This window comes from Hirundo rustica, chromosome 5, assembly GCF_015227805.2.
Source record: "Hirundo rustica isolate bHirRus1 chromosome 5, bHirRus1.pri.v3, whole genome shotgun sequence".
NCBI lineage: Eukaryota > Metazoa > Chordata > Aves > Passeriformes > Hirundinidae > Hirundo > Hirundo rustica.
Genome location: NC_053454.1, coordinates 50228723 through 50243232, shown reverse-complemented (window position 1 = coordinate 50243232; position 14510 = coordinate 50228723). Strand labels below are relative to the sequence as shown.

The following is a 14510-nucleotide window of genomic DNA, read 5'->3' as shown; positions in this document are numbered from 1 at the left end:
AAACAACTCATGGGTTGAGATAAAGTCAGGGAGAAATCATTTGCCAATTACTGTCACAAGCAAAGTAGACTTGATATGTAGAAAAGTAAATTATTATATTGCCAATAAAAATAGACCTTGGTAGTGAGAAAAAAAGACCAAATTACAAAAATTATTTCCTTCAACTTCCTTTTTTTCCCAGGCTCAGCTTCAATCCCATGTCCTCCACAATCTCTCCATCCCAAGCAGTGAAGGGTGATGGGGATTGAGGGGCTGCACCGAGTCCTTGGCAGCTTCCCTCTAGAATTGTGTTACATAAGTATCCACTTGAGAATAAATCTGCATCTGCAATATTTCAAAGCTCCTTATATGATGAAATAAGTATAATTTTACTTTGTTTAGAAAGAAATGTAAAGTCCTCAGAAAGGCTGATGATTTTGTTAAAAAAATAAAATCCTTATTACCTCCTGAAGTCAGTAGAAATTTCCACATTACCCTAATAGTAAAGACAGTCAATAATTACAACTGCCAATAAAATTTGTTGTCAGCATCACCATCTTTGCCTTTTTGTTTTGGCCAGCTCACGCTTGGCAGCCACTGAATCACGTCAGTTGTCTAGCACATGGTCAGTGCTCACTGAAAACACAGCCATCCCACACGCATGCCAGCAAACTCCTTACTTGAACTCAAAAATACATCTGAGTTCATCAATGGACATGCAAACTAATAAGCAAAAAACAAAACCCCTCATCAAGCAAAGGAAAAAAACAAAAACAAAACAAACAAAAAAAAAAATCAAAACAAAAAACCCCTGTAAGACTACAATTGAAATAAAACCATCTGCATATCCCCAAAAAAGCAAAGACAGTTATGGTATGCTGCATTTGGCTTTTTAAAAATCTTTGCTACCATCCCCTAGTCTTCTTTCTTATCCTCTACAGCTCTTGGGCGGGGTGGGGGAACGCTGGTTAATTTTGTTTGGAAGTTCAAATAATTTTTTACCATTAAAACCATGATTCAACTTCATAAAATATTTTACTGTTTATATATTTTTTGCCCAGTTCAGTACAATTTCACATTCATTTTAATAGAACTAAGCAAGACAGTATTTCTCAAATATACAACAACTGGCATTCATGAACAGGAATTTTCATACAGAAGTATGAATCATTTTGTCTAGCTTCTAAGGGGGAAAGAAATTAAAGGTAATTTTTTCCACAAAGATTCTATTTTAATTGGATATTGGAGGAAAATTATATACAAGCAGTGGCCATTAATGTATTGTTACCGTAGGAAATGCATTTGCAAATCCTACACTGTAGCACTAACTAACAGGAATTTATTTCACTGAATTTGCAATTAAAAAAAAAATTATATATATTTTACAAAGCCCCCAAAAATCCATGTTTTATGGGAATAAACTGGAATTAATTAACTTATTAAAAAACTTTAAAGTGTCCAGTCTTTACCACAATCTTTCCCATAGCCCTTCATGCTTGCATAAATTAATGATAACTACACCACAGATGAGAAAGTCAGAAAGCCCAGGAACTGGAGCCTGATACAATGTAGGAAAGTAAGGGAAATATTGATAATTAGTTATTTTATGTACACATTGGGGTAAGGAAAACCTCTAGCTGGATTAATTTTACAGCCGAAGATTCTGTAAAGAGCCATTTGTTGGAAGAGACCGCCCTGAAACGTCTGCTCCAGTTTAGTCCCAAAGTCAGCAAAATTAACAGAGCAGTTAATGCAGAGGTCTGCAGGACTTGAGACCACTTTGGAGATCTCGTGGAAAGTGCGGGACAGGATTTTTGAGAAATCGGAGTCTCAGTGTAAGGATCAGGAAAGCTTTGAGACCTGCTGGGAAATATGACCAAACTATTGCTGAGAAGGAATCATAAACTGAAATGTAAAATCCATAAATCAAGAAACTGGACTTCCTGCACTTAAGAAGTAAACAGCACTGAATTATTTTGTTAATTGTCTATATTGCTGTTGGAAGGCAAAAAGTCTATGTTCTGTCCAGACATCTCTCCTGGTCAGGGTATGAGAGGTAGAAGGCTCAGCTTAGTTTAAAACTTCCATTTTTTGCTAGAGAAGGAACATCTAATTTAAAAATATATTTTCTGTGTACTTTATACACCAATAGTTCAGATATTCAACTAAATCACCTTGCTCTACAGCAAATATATATATTTTTTTTTAACCAGTGATAGGAGTTCCCAAACTTAAAAGGATTGAGAGCATGAGGGCACTGTACAGACACTGTGCCTTGGGTCCAAGAAAAATTGAAGTCTCTCCCTAACAGCATACTGAGACTTCAAAAGAAACCACAAACACTACCTCTAAAATAATTTCAAAAAATGTAATCACCGTTCTTTGTACTTTTTTTCTATTGTACTCTGAGAGCTTACAGGAAACCACAAAGTGTAAAAATAATTAAGTTTTAGAGAGTCTCCAGGAGCTGAACCCATATTGAACTCCCTTGAAACTGTGTAGTTCCTCAAACACTGTACTAAACCCTTTTAGGATTCTTGATCCTAAATGTAAAGACCAAAAAAAAAAAAAAAAAACACACCAAAACAAAGAGTGATAAGTGATTCATACTGGTTAAGAAGGTTTTTCAAGTCTAAAATATTACTTTGTCTTATATCTATGGAAACCAATAGACAACAACATTGATAAAGGCATCAATTTTTGTCCTGCTCATCGAGTGGAATTTCAGAAAGGTCCATTCAAACCAATAAATTTTCACAGTAGGCTGCAAATCAAATCATTACTTCCTGCTCGGAATGCCTCAGAGTAGCTCCACACTGACAATCATAATGAATAGGAATAAAGTCACAAAATTACTATTTAGCAGTTCCTAGGCATAGTGACAATGAACAGAAACACAGGGGCACCCTCCAGAGGAGGAGGAATTGTGTGCATTTGTGCCTCAGATGAGGAATGTAGAGCTGCTAATGTAGTTTATTAGACGCTATTTAAATCCCTCACACCATGAAACACAAGAAGACGGTAAAAGAATCCAATAGGAACTGCCACAACATCATGCTGATTTTCATTAAATTTGTTGAAAGGGGACTCAGCATGGAATTATTAAACTGCTTTCAAAGGCAAATGACTAAAATGCCTCATCTATTTATAGCCATCCTTCTCAATCACTATATTTTTATAGTGACACCTGCTAGCTCCCGCTATATTTAAGGTTCTGCCAGGCTTTCCTCAAAACCACCATTTTTTTTTCAGTCTCTTATGTTGGTAACAAAAAAAATAGTCTTCCTTTAAAATTAGCAATAAAGCTACTTAGGAATGGTTTTTTAAAAAATATATAAAGACACCTAGTAAGCCTTTTCTTCTCTCTAAAACCCTAAAACTATTATCATGAACCTACAAGTTTCAAAATTATTTGCCTTTTAATGGCTTAGAAACAAAATTGGTTTTTTAATAGCAAATTTATAGAACAGTAGTTTATAAATTAGCTAGATACATCCTTAACGTATACATACACGCATGTATATAATATGTATTTTTATATATCTATAAATTGTAGAATGGTGTGCTTCTTGAAAATATTTATAAAGAAAAATGTTTCTTTATCACTGAACTTAACGGTAAAAAGGAAACCCAGACACCATAGTTTTTATTACAAAAATCTCTGCACACGTGCACTTTTAAGTGATAAGGAAGGTGCCTGTGATTTGGGCTCTAGTTGGAAAAGGAAGTGCTACTGTAGCAATTTAATACACGCAAAAAAGTCTGACAAGGTAAAGCATCAGAGCACCAAATACACTCCTATTGCTCTACTGTCTGAGCACCTGCAATGTGAAAATAGTTTGGAAAATACCCAGGGTTTTAGAGTCCCCCAAAGTTTAGAGCCACATAGCAAAATTTATCCTTTTATAAGGACCAACAGTTGTCTTTTACTTCACTCAAGGCATTATTGACGTAATTTAGAAAAACAATAATGACTCTTATATAGCCTTTAATCCACAAACTCAGATAAATCATCAGCACTTTAGTCCCTTTTCTTTGACCACCCACACATTCAAATATATGGCCTGGCCTCATTAAAAAAATCCTTACTTGAGAAGCTTAAAAACTGGTCTGTGCTTATAAAGAAAAAAATGACTTATCAGCTGGCCCTACAGACCCATCTGAGCTACTTCAGATCTTGAGATACATCATATTATAAAGAAAAATAGCCGTAGTAAAGGGAAGAAAAAAGATTCAGGAGAAACTCTGCTTTTATGAGAAGGGTGGTGAAGGTCCAGGATCCCCAAGATCATTAAAAAACTGGCAGAGGCTGGAGTAGCTAAAGAACAGAAAACTACAAATAATTTTCAGAGCATAAAAGCATCCAAAGCACAGTTCTAGAACAAACCACTTCTTTCTTAATTTCATGGTTGAAACACACCTGAATACCCAGCATTGTTCATCTAATCTGCTAAAACATATTTTAGTAATTAAAAAAACACTACAAATTTGCTTGACAAATCTTTCCTCAGATTTGAATTGTGACTAGGCAGGAGCAGCCATTGTGACTTTTTAGTCCTAACAGTACTGAGGGAACTGAAGCCAGCCCAAGCAAAATTATATCATTTCATTTGTACATGCAGAATCCAGACAACACCTTTGGTCTTGATAATCATCCCACCTTTTTGTTTAATTCAACTTCTCAAAGTCATCTGAGCATGAATGTAACTTTATTTGTTTGAGGAATTGTTGTATTTTGCTATTTAGATATCAAAATTAGATGAGATTTCTGAGGCTTCAAGTTACAAATTACCAAAATTACTTTTAAAAAAGCAATGGCACATACAAAACCATTGAAGCTTTTGCAAGCCCTTGCTGCAAAGCAGTTGATAAGGACAAATTCAAATAATAGAAATACATTTTAGAGTAAGTTTTAGGCAACCAATTGTTTAGAAGCTTTCTGAAAATAATTCAAGATTAGGCCTACTTGATTAATTCATTGCAGCATGTAGTAACAAGGGGGATTAATAATTAATGGATTTCCCTCAAGATGTAACTTGCAAACAAGAAAAAAAATTTACAGGAGGCTTGTGAAGATACTAATTAGATTTGCATCTACAGAAGATAATAGAAATACATCAATTTACCCTCACTATAGAGCTTGTTCATCTAAAAATAAATAAATAATAAGAATAAAATTATTAAATTCAAAAGCTGTATGCAACCACCTAGAACATATATTGTACCCGAGGGTTCTGGCTCTATTCTTTTGATTTAATGGGAGCACCCGAGCCAGGGGCAGCATCTTGTACTTGGCTTTGTGGAACCCCAAGAGATTGACACGTTCCTTGAGCTTCAGCCCAGCGCTGAACTGAACACTTGCCCGGGTGTTCGCATGGGGGGGGAATGCAGCAGGCTTTGAAGCAGTATGAACAAGAGGCAGAAAGCATTCCACAGGGATTGAGGGCTTTCATATTACTAAATATTTCGCCAAGGATTTGCTTTTGAAGATTTTCCCTGATTTTTCCTTCGAACTTACTCGAACACCAAAAACAAAAGGGTAGAAGTTATGCTCTCGTGGTTGAAGGAGAGGATGAAAGATTTTTAGAAAGACATAACATTGCCTCTCTTCCTTAAGCACCTGCTACAATCAAGAGAAAAGATGGTCAAGAGACAAAAGGAAATAAAACAAAAAGAGGGGAATTTTTTGTTAAGTCACAATTTTTTGTAAAGTGAAAAATTCCACTTATTCAAAGTGAGTCAATACTAGCCGATACCATGAATTTGTTCTGAATCCTAGCTCAATGCTGTTCTGCTATTGAGTGGCAATAAATGTCAACATATAAATGCCAGACAGATTACAGAGTCCAAGTGCTAGAGAATTTTGCTGCTTTGATCAAAATAATTTTCCTGAGTTCACCTGCAATTTCACTTAACCTTGGACAAATTACAGTGAAGAAATAACAACTTCTCAGACTGTCTTATCTACAAAGGCCTTAACCTACAGTGCTTTTACCTTGTCAACATTATTATTGTTGATTATCTGTATGGGATCACACATATGTATTCATATAGATAACATCTTTCCTTGATAACAAGCAATTAAACATTTGGGGCTTTCCATTTTTCACTTTTTCTGAAATTCTTTCTTTGTGCTAACAAAATGCACAAGTACTCCATGCACTAATTCCAGAATGGGTATTAATTGCAGAAATATATGAGTATGTCTCAGTGACATCTCCAAATATGAGATTATGCAGGTAGGAACTAGATGTGGAAGAATGCAGTACAAAACAAGAACTCAAAAAGCCACAAAAGCTATCATTACTGTTATTATCAGCTAATGTCTTCAAAGGATAAGCATAAGTGAAAACACATTAAAGATCATGTCTTGGTCAAATTATCTTATTTTATTATAACTTATTGCTCTATATTATATATTAAATATGCATACTCTCTACAAATCCAGAAATATCTTATCAGTCAGATTTCAAAAACACAATAATGAGCCTGTATTGAGGGGAAACCTTAAAAGGACTGTAAGATGCCTACCTGAGCAGGAATGCAAATTCTTATTGCCACATACAGAGTTCAAAACTTTTCTCCATATTAAAAATATCTTTAACATTTTATGAATTGGCACTATCATGAGCTTTGCATTTAAATGTGTGTAAATGGCAATTAATAGCAGGCAACTGCTGGGTTGAAATTGATTACTATGCCTTGTTTCATGATAGTCTTAAATTTATCTGTATAACATAAGTTCTGTAAAAAATAAATTGACTTCCTAAGCAGCAAGATGTGAGGAACTTAAGCAGCTGGATGCTAGAGGCACATGCCAAAATCTCAATGCTATAATGTTGTAGCAGATTTTTTTCAGAAAGACTAGAATGTGTTTAAGTACCGAAATAGATCATAATTTTTCACTTAATGTACTGATATTCAGATCAAAAGGTTCTTTTATAAGGACAAAGAGAGCAAAATCAGATCTCAGAGCAAGAATTGTCCAAAAATACCATGCCTTAATATTTTAAAAACACTGAAAAAACGTTGATATAATTGATCCTTAATTTTTTTTATCACAGTCCACTTGCAAAGAATGATCCCAGTTTTCACAGATACCATAGCCAATAATGAACATCTCTTCTTTATAGCCCTCAATAGCCAGGACTTGGCTTCTCAGCTGGATATGGAAAAAAGATGGGCCAAACCAAACAGTTGACACACTCATGACCACTGATATGAGTATAAAGCAGGGGGTTGGGTTTTTTCAGTGTTGTTTTATTGCAATAATGAAGATTGCTTTTTTATTTTCTCATATACCTAATTAGATTACCACCTAAATAAATTCTAATTTTATCAACAATCCATCCAATTTTTTTGTACATACAAGAGTAATTAGCCAGTAGAAAGCTGCTGTATCACGCTATTTCTTAAGAATTTTTTGTCAGGCAATACAGAAGGTGTGGAGTTTCTGACTTCAGTGCAGTGACTTCATCAGTTGCTATCTTTCAATTAATCAGCGTGACACAAAACATTTTACGCTACTAAAGTTAACCTTTAAACAGCAGGTAGGTATTAAAGCTGGCATTCATCTCTGGCCATTGAGAGAGCAGGTTAATTTTCTGAGGGCTGCGCTGTAAAAACAACAAGGGTCTTTTGGGACACTCTTGATGGAATGTGTCCATCACAATAAAGTACATTTGTTACTAAAATATACAGAAGGTTAAAAAATAAACCCCTGTCTCAATAAGAATTATCCCTTCAAGTAAAAAAAAAAAATAATAATAAATCACATTCCAAACCTGACAAGTTAACTTCTACATCTCTTATGTCAACTTTGTAAAACAAAATTTGTCTTAAACACAAATTTAAACTAAAAAGGGCCTGGGACATGAATTAATTTCATTGGAACACTTGAAACCAGAACTTGTCTTTTTAATCCACAATGCATATAAAAATGGCATTTTTGCAGAGGACCATCACCGAATATAAGAAGCAAGATTCCATCATTTCTACTCTAAAGTTAGTATATATAAATAATTAATAAAAAATCAGACCAACAATAGCCCTAAGGACATTCCTTGTTCATGAAACACTGGCTACCTGGGAGAAAAGACAAAAGACACTATTTTTGCATTGAAAGGTTAACACACACAATTTCCCAATCACAAACTGAGCATGGATTTTTTAAAAACCAACTTTGGAAAGTAATGACGATATCTAATACCATCATAGTAGCTACATAAAAAGCACTCCTTTCCAGAAATACAATTCACTACAAAATGACAAAAGCAAATGTAAAGCATTTAGAGGCTCAGAGATCTCCAATGCCATATGGTATCACAGCATTAGATGAGCATAAAATAATAGCTACCTATTGTAAAGTTAATGGAGTAATTTATCTCATAAAATGAATTTTAAAATCCCACATGAAATCATACAAAAAATTCCTGTAGCTAAATACCTTAGTAAGCAGAAAACCTCCATTGCATTTGGCTTTAGTATTGTTTTAGTTTTTATACACCATGTGTTTTCAAAGCACCATAGTCCCAAGAAATTACCAGTATCATAAATGCTAAACAATGGAAATTTTTATTAATCCTACCTAACAAAATTTTAAACTTCAAACTGCCAGTTTGAATGTTTACATGAGTCTGCTTCCCTTGAAGGGGGCGGGGGTACAGCTCCAATACAAAATAAGAGAGGTAGAGTAGATAATGAACTGCGCACTCCTGCAAAGCACATGGCTGTGAACCCAGAACATTCCCTGAGCCACAGCACACCAGCCTGGTGGACTACTTGCTCTCAAGTAAAAAAGTGATAGTTAGGAAGAGCAGAAGAAAGAAAAGTAACCTAAAATGCATAATTCAGACTCAACTGGAGATATTTCTTTCCTGGAGACTCACCTTTTCAAAAAGAGAGGGAAGGAAAACTGAGGAAAATGCCTGAAAGGAATAGCTTGTCTTTTGCTTGACAAAGATGCTGCTTTTCAAGCCCTGCTCCATGTTTAGGTGGCAAACACACCACTTTTAGCACATCTTGTGTTGTGGGTCAGTTTTAGTCCTGTATTTACCCTGAACACATCCCCTGGTACAACCCCAGGATGATACTCCAGTTTGGGGGGTCTTTTCCACTCTAGCTCTACCTGCAGCTTCTTCAGCTGGGGATGTTCATATTAAAACTTTCTGTGTAAATGGACATGTCCAAGCAAATTTTCCCATCTATCAGCCCTAAACTCCTGTCCCCCTCAAACTTTGTTCTCTTTAAGTAAGAAGTATTTCATTCAGCATCTCTAGTTCCTCTGCACTGTGACCTTCAGAGGAAATCAGATGACTGCTTTTCCTTAGCAGGCTCTCTCCTCTCTGAGTTCCCTAATTTACTACAACAAATCTCCTACAAATTTCTCTGGACCAGAGAGAAAAAGCGCTCCTCTTTTGCATATTCCAGAAACAAGTCCAAGAGCAGCATGTCATGCCATATATAGAGTAGGACGCCTCAACTATTAGTTATGTTATATTCATTTCAGCTACCAACAACCTAGTTGCCTAAAAAGAATTTTTCCAGCCACTGTGTCACCTTTTCTCTTAATAATCACTCTTGAAATTTCAATCTTTACTACTAAAATGGTAAAAAGTACGCACACATTAAATAAAACCCTTATAAAAATAAGCAAACATTTACTCTCTGTATTGATTTTGAAACACGCATTAAAACTGCTGCTTTTCAAACCAGCACTTTAATAATTATAAATTTATCCTGTTTGTTTTCTTATCTATTAGGCGAAAGTGTTGTGTGTTTTTCAATTAAAAAACTGTTCTGCAAAAACAAGAAATAGACTGTGAATTCAATATATACTAACAAAATGCTTAAATAGAAGCAAAAAATGGTAAGCTTATTACTGTTAACTATAATAAACTTTTTACTTTTCACAGCATAGCAGGCTACTTTAAGAAATGAAAACATCCATAACCTATTTCAAGGCAGAAATGTCATAGAAAAATCTGAGCTGGGTCTCTGTATTATGGATCCACACTCTAAATTAACAATTTTGGTCAGCAACCCAGAATTATACACAATAACTCACCAAGTCTTGGCTCTCCCATTAACAGGGACATGTGGTATGCAGTAGTTTTAGTACGGCTCCAAAGTGGTTCTATTAGGGATTCAGTATGAAGGCTCTAATTGTGATATTTTCTGACACATTTTAAATGTTCTAGCTTGTGAATAGAAGTCACTTAACTGCTTGGGCAAGATATGTTTACAGAGAGAACAGAGCTAGAAACAATCCAGTTACTAAATCACTCAAAAGGCTATATATTTTCTGTTCTCTCTGGATATAGCACTTTAGCTTTTTACTCACATTCACAATTTGATAACGTCAAAGTTTGAGTTACAGAACTGTTATTTTTAATAAAAAAGATTTTATTAATTTGAAAAAAATAATTAGTAGCAATGCTAAAAAGACTTAGTCTTTTCAGAACTGTATGTAATCCCATCTTGCAAATTTCACACTGTGAATGGTTAAAGTCTTCCCATATAGGTACAAAACAAAACCACCCAAACCAGTCTTTGGCATTCTAATTCTCCATTAGTAACAGAGCTGAAATTCCAAATGGCAAAAAAAATAAATTGAACAACCCTTTAGATTACACCCAATTATAGAGGATATCATTATTAGCACATTTTTACACTCGTCTTCACCATTCATGATAAAATATAAAACTGCTACTTAAGGCATGTAACTCTTTCTTTGGTTTATTCATCCTTCATTTTCTTCCTGTTTTGCAGTAAATCAAATTGTCATGGGTTAGTCCATTTTTTTTTTCCGACTTCTTTTTGTGTCTTTTTCTTCAATCTCACTTCATCACTATCATCCTGTCTTTGTTTTCTTCCCTGGCCCTCTAAGACTGAGACTCATATCAATCCAGTCTACACATCCAGAATACTTGCTCCCTGGAGAAACTTCTGTCCTTCTCCTTTAAAACCCTTAGTTAGCCTTTGGTTCCCTTCTGATCTTTTGACTTTTTTAGTCCCTTAGTTACCTGGCACAGGATTTAGAGTGCCTGATTAAATCAAGAAGCATGCTAAAATCAGAGTTCTGCAGATCTATGTTTTACATTTCCATGACTTTAACTATGCTAGTAATTCAGAGGATATTCTCTAGAGCACTTCTGTTTCTACTGTTACCTTATTAAATAACTTTGCTAGCTTCATAAAGTGGTATCCAGAAAATTACTTTTCCACTGCCTTAAAAAAAAAGTGTTGACAGTACTTTCAAATATTATTTTGTTACATCATTCACTTTCATAACTAATCTTGTTGAGGTTTATAACTAAAATAATTCTAAGATAGATACCAGAAACCTTAGAAAATCATTTCTCAAAAAGAGAAAACAAAGCTTCAAGACTTTTCTGAGCATCTATGATCCCAGCTTCAATTATCTGGATTTATAATTGGCTCTCTCTGAAAAATATCTTAGCATTAAAGAAAAGCTGCTTTAGGACTGATGTACACATTTGACTGTGAACAATCTCACCATACCCCTTACAGTTAGATAATTTGGATGCTTATTTCACAGTTCCCCAAAAGCAGATGTCCAGCACCGAGAGATGCAACATTTGAATACAATAAGATTTTTTTCAGTTGTTGATGAAAATATTAAATCACATGTTATTAAAGTATGAATATCATGAAAGTTATTTATTTTTAGGGGACAATACACAAAGCAGATTTTATCATTCAGTTTATTGGGCCTTCTGAAAAAGAAACATGAAAGTTTTTAACTAGGTATAACAGCCTGTAAATTATTTTAGTGTTTACTAATGTCACCACCTAAAACATATATAAAAAGTTAATATTAAATTCTTTTACTTTTTTCCAATTCCTCTGTTCTAGACTATGAGAACAGAGAAGATGGAGTTTGAATTTTTTTTGGTAGTGTTCAAAGAGAAGGAATCATGGAGAATACTGTAAAAGAGGAGTGAGAGGTATGTTCACTACATCCTGGAAATATAAACATTTCCTAAAGCATCAGCTACTTATAAAACACAAAAACCATAAATACATATCTTCAGAATATTAATAGATCCACATACTGTGTTATGTAGACTTGATAGACATTTAGACACATAAACAATAAAATTTATCTGTTGTTGAAACTAAAATCACTTTATGGAGGTACATTTTCAAACATTTACAGAAGAATTTATTTTACTTCTTTTCTAATTCAAGCAAATCATGTTAATCAATCTCAGAGCATTTCAGGTGTCTGGAAATGGAAAAAGCAGGTAAAGAACAGAACCAGTAGTACACTATACAGGGGTATAGGTGAGGTATTATTAAAGACTGCATTTAATTAAGTACACTCTAGGAGTACTGCAGACTATGAATATCTCAATGGCAGCCTACCAGCAGTTTGCAAGATTACAGCTTCAGAGGGGATTAAACCTGCCAACTTCTTTTTATAGTTCCTACTTTACAGAGACTTTCTTCTTTTCCATGGTAGATTTCAGTAACTGGATTAATTTTCAGTTTGCTGAAAGCATTGTGAAGAGAACTGTCCCTTCTAAACAGTTGCAAAATGCACACAGAGAGAATGAGTACTTGTATTGCCATAGACACAGGCAGATGTTATGCATTAAACATAATCCATTCTCAAATCCATTCTCTTCCTATAGGTTATCTCCAGTTCTAAGCTAGACTAGAATTATCTAACTCATCCTCATCAAATAGTGGATGCAAGTCCGCTCCTGACACGACCAGGAACGATATGATTCTGTTTAACGAGGCAAAGCCATTGAAAAAAAGAATAATTAAAAAAAAGTGATTGATAGAAGTTAGAAGTAGAGTACTGACCAGCATTAACATACATATTCTGAAGTCCTGGCCCAAGTAGGTCTTTGTTGTGTGCTTTGCCTTACGACTAATCCTACTCATTTCAGTGGCTCACGTGCTCAGTTGGCTCAGTATCCTGTTGAGGCCACAGAATTCACACAAGGTACCCCTTTCACTCGTGAAATGAGGTGAATCTACAGGTACAAAAGTCCTTCCTACTGTGACCATCCTGGAAAAATATTTCTTTAATCACCTGAAGAAGAACTCAAGTTCCCAGAAACATTTGTTCCTTCTCTCATATCTCCTCACACACGTACCTACTTTATATCCACTCTTTTAACTGCAGTAGTTTTCCTCTTCCAACAGGCATGGTCACATGTATAATCACAGATGAGCATAACTACCACAATGCAGATGCTGTTTACCACAACACAAATCTAAAAAACTTGAACACTCATTCCTGAAATGTACGGTATTTAGCTGAAAATGAGAAATAACACAACTAAGTGTCATCTTCAAAGGCTGTCAGCATATAGAGGGTTAAATATTTTCATAATTATATAAAAACATGTAATGTAGGGGATAGCCTGATTTTAGGAGGTTTTTTTTAACAAAGCACAAGTATCATGGCTGAAGTATATACGCTGAATTGAAAAGGAGATTTAAGGAATATTTTGATATATCACAAAGAAATTTTGCATATTATTTAAAGCACATTTGGCGGTATTTGCTCAATTGAAAATTCAAAAGGACAACAATAATCTTTTAATAATTTCTTCTGGTATATGCATACTAACAATGACAGAGTGAAATAGCATTTGGAAATATAATTGCTCATTCTTTGTGTATCCATCCCTCCACAAAATAATGTAATAAAGAATGATGTATCAATGAGAAGTGCTAATACTCACACATTTTGGCCTGTTAAACTATGTCTTGGTATTCTATATTCAAATTAAATTAGATTTAAATATTAAAATATCATCAATGCTATTCTCTTAGGGCAGAAGAAGTAGCAATTTAAGTTTATATATCTAAAAAACAATAGGCTGTTCATCTTTAAGTATAGACAGAAGATAAATTGCTCTCAGCAATATAAACATGGCAATAGAATGTTAAAATGCTTAAAATTAATCATGTTCTTAAATGCTTCCCTTCAGTAGGAGATGATTTATAAAGTAACAGGTTGCAATATATTATAAAATTCTATGACACCTCATGCAAGTAAGGAAGACTATATTTTTAAAGTATCATAATTCTGAAGTAGAAGGGAAGTTGTGACAAAGAACAAAAAGAGTATGCAACAAAAACATGAAGGCAAAAAGTCTGAAGAATCTAAGAACGTGTTATTTCAAGAACAAGTAACATGTCTGATTCATCACCATTTTTTTGTCATTTCTTCTCTAGCATTAAACAACTTCATAATTATATGTTGTCCTTTAAACTTCACAGAAAAGCCTAGATTTCACACTATTGTGAGTAAAATATGTTTTGCTTTAAATTACAAGAAGTGTCAAAACTTATTGGTTCTGCCTTTAAACTCATCAATTTCACAAAACAGCAAAAATATACACTTGTGAACAGAAGTGTTGACATGTTTTGCTGCATCAGTAGCTAGCTCTCCTCTCATTGGTTAGTTCTCTTTTCTCACTAAGTACAAACAATTCTTAAAACCGTGCTGATAATCTGGGGGAAAAAAAAGAAAAAAAGAAAAA

The 14510-nt window shown here is 34.4% G+C and overlaps 1 long non-coding RNA gene across 2 annotated transcripts in view; it reads right to left on the bottom strand.

Moving 5' to 3' along the window:
- Positions 1 to 14510, bottom strand: part of LOC120753067 (uncharacterized) — a 131406-nt gene that overhangs the window by 63013 nt on the left and 53883 nt on the right. The window lies entirely within an intron of this gene.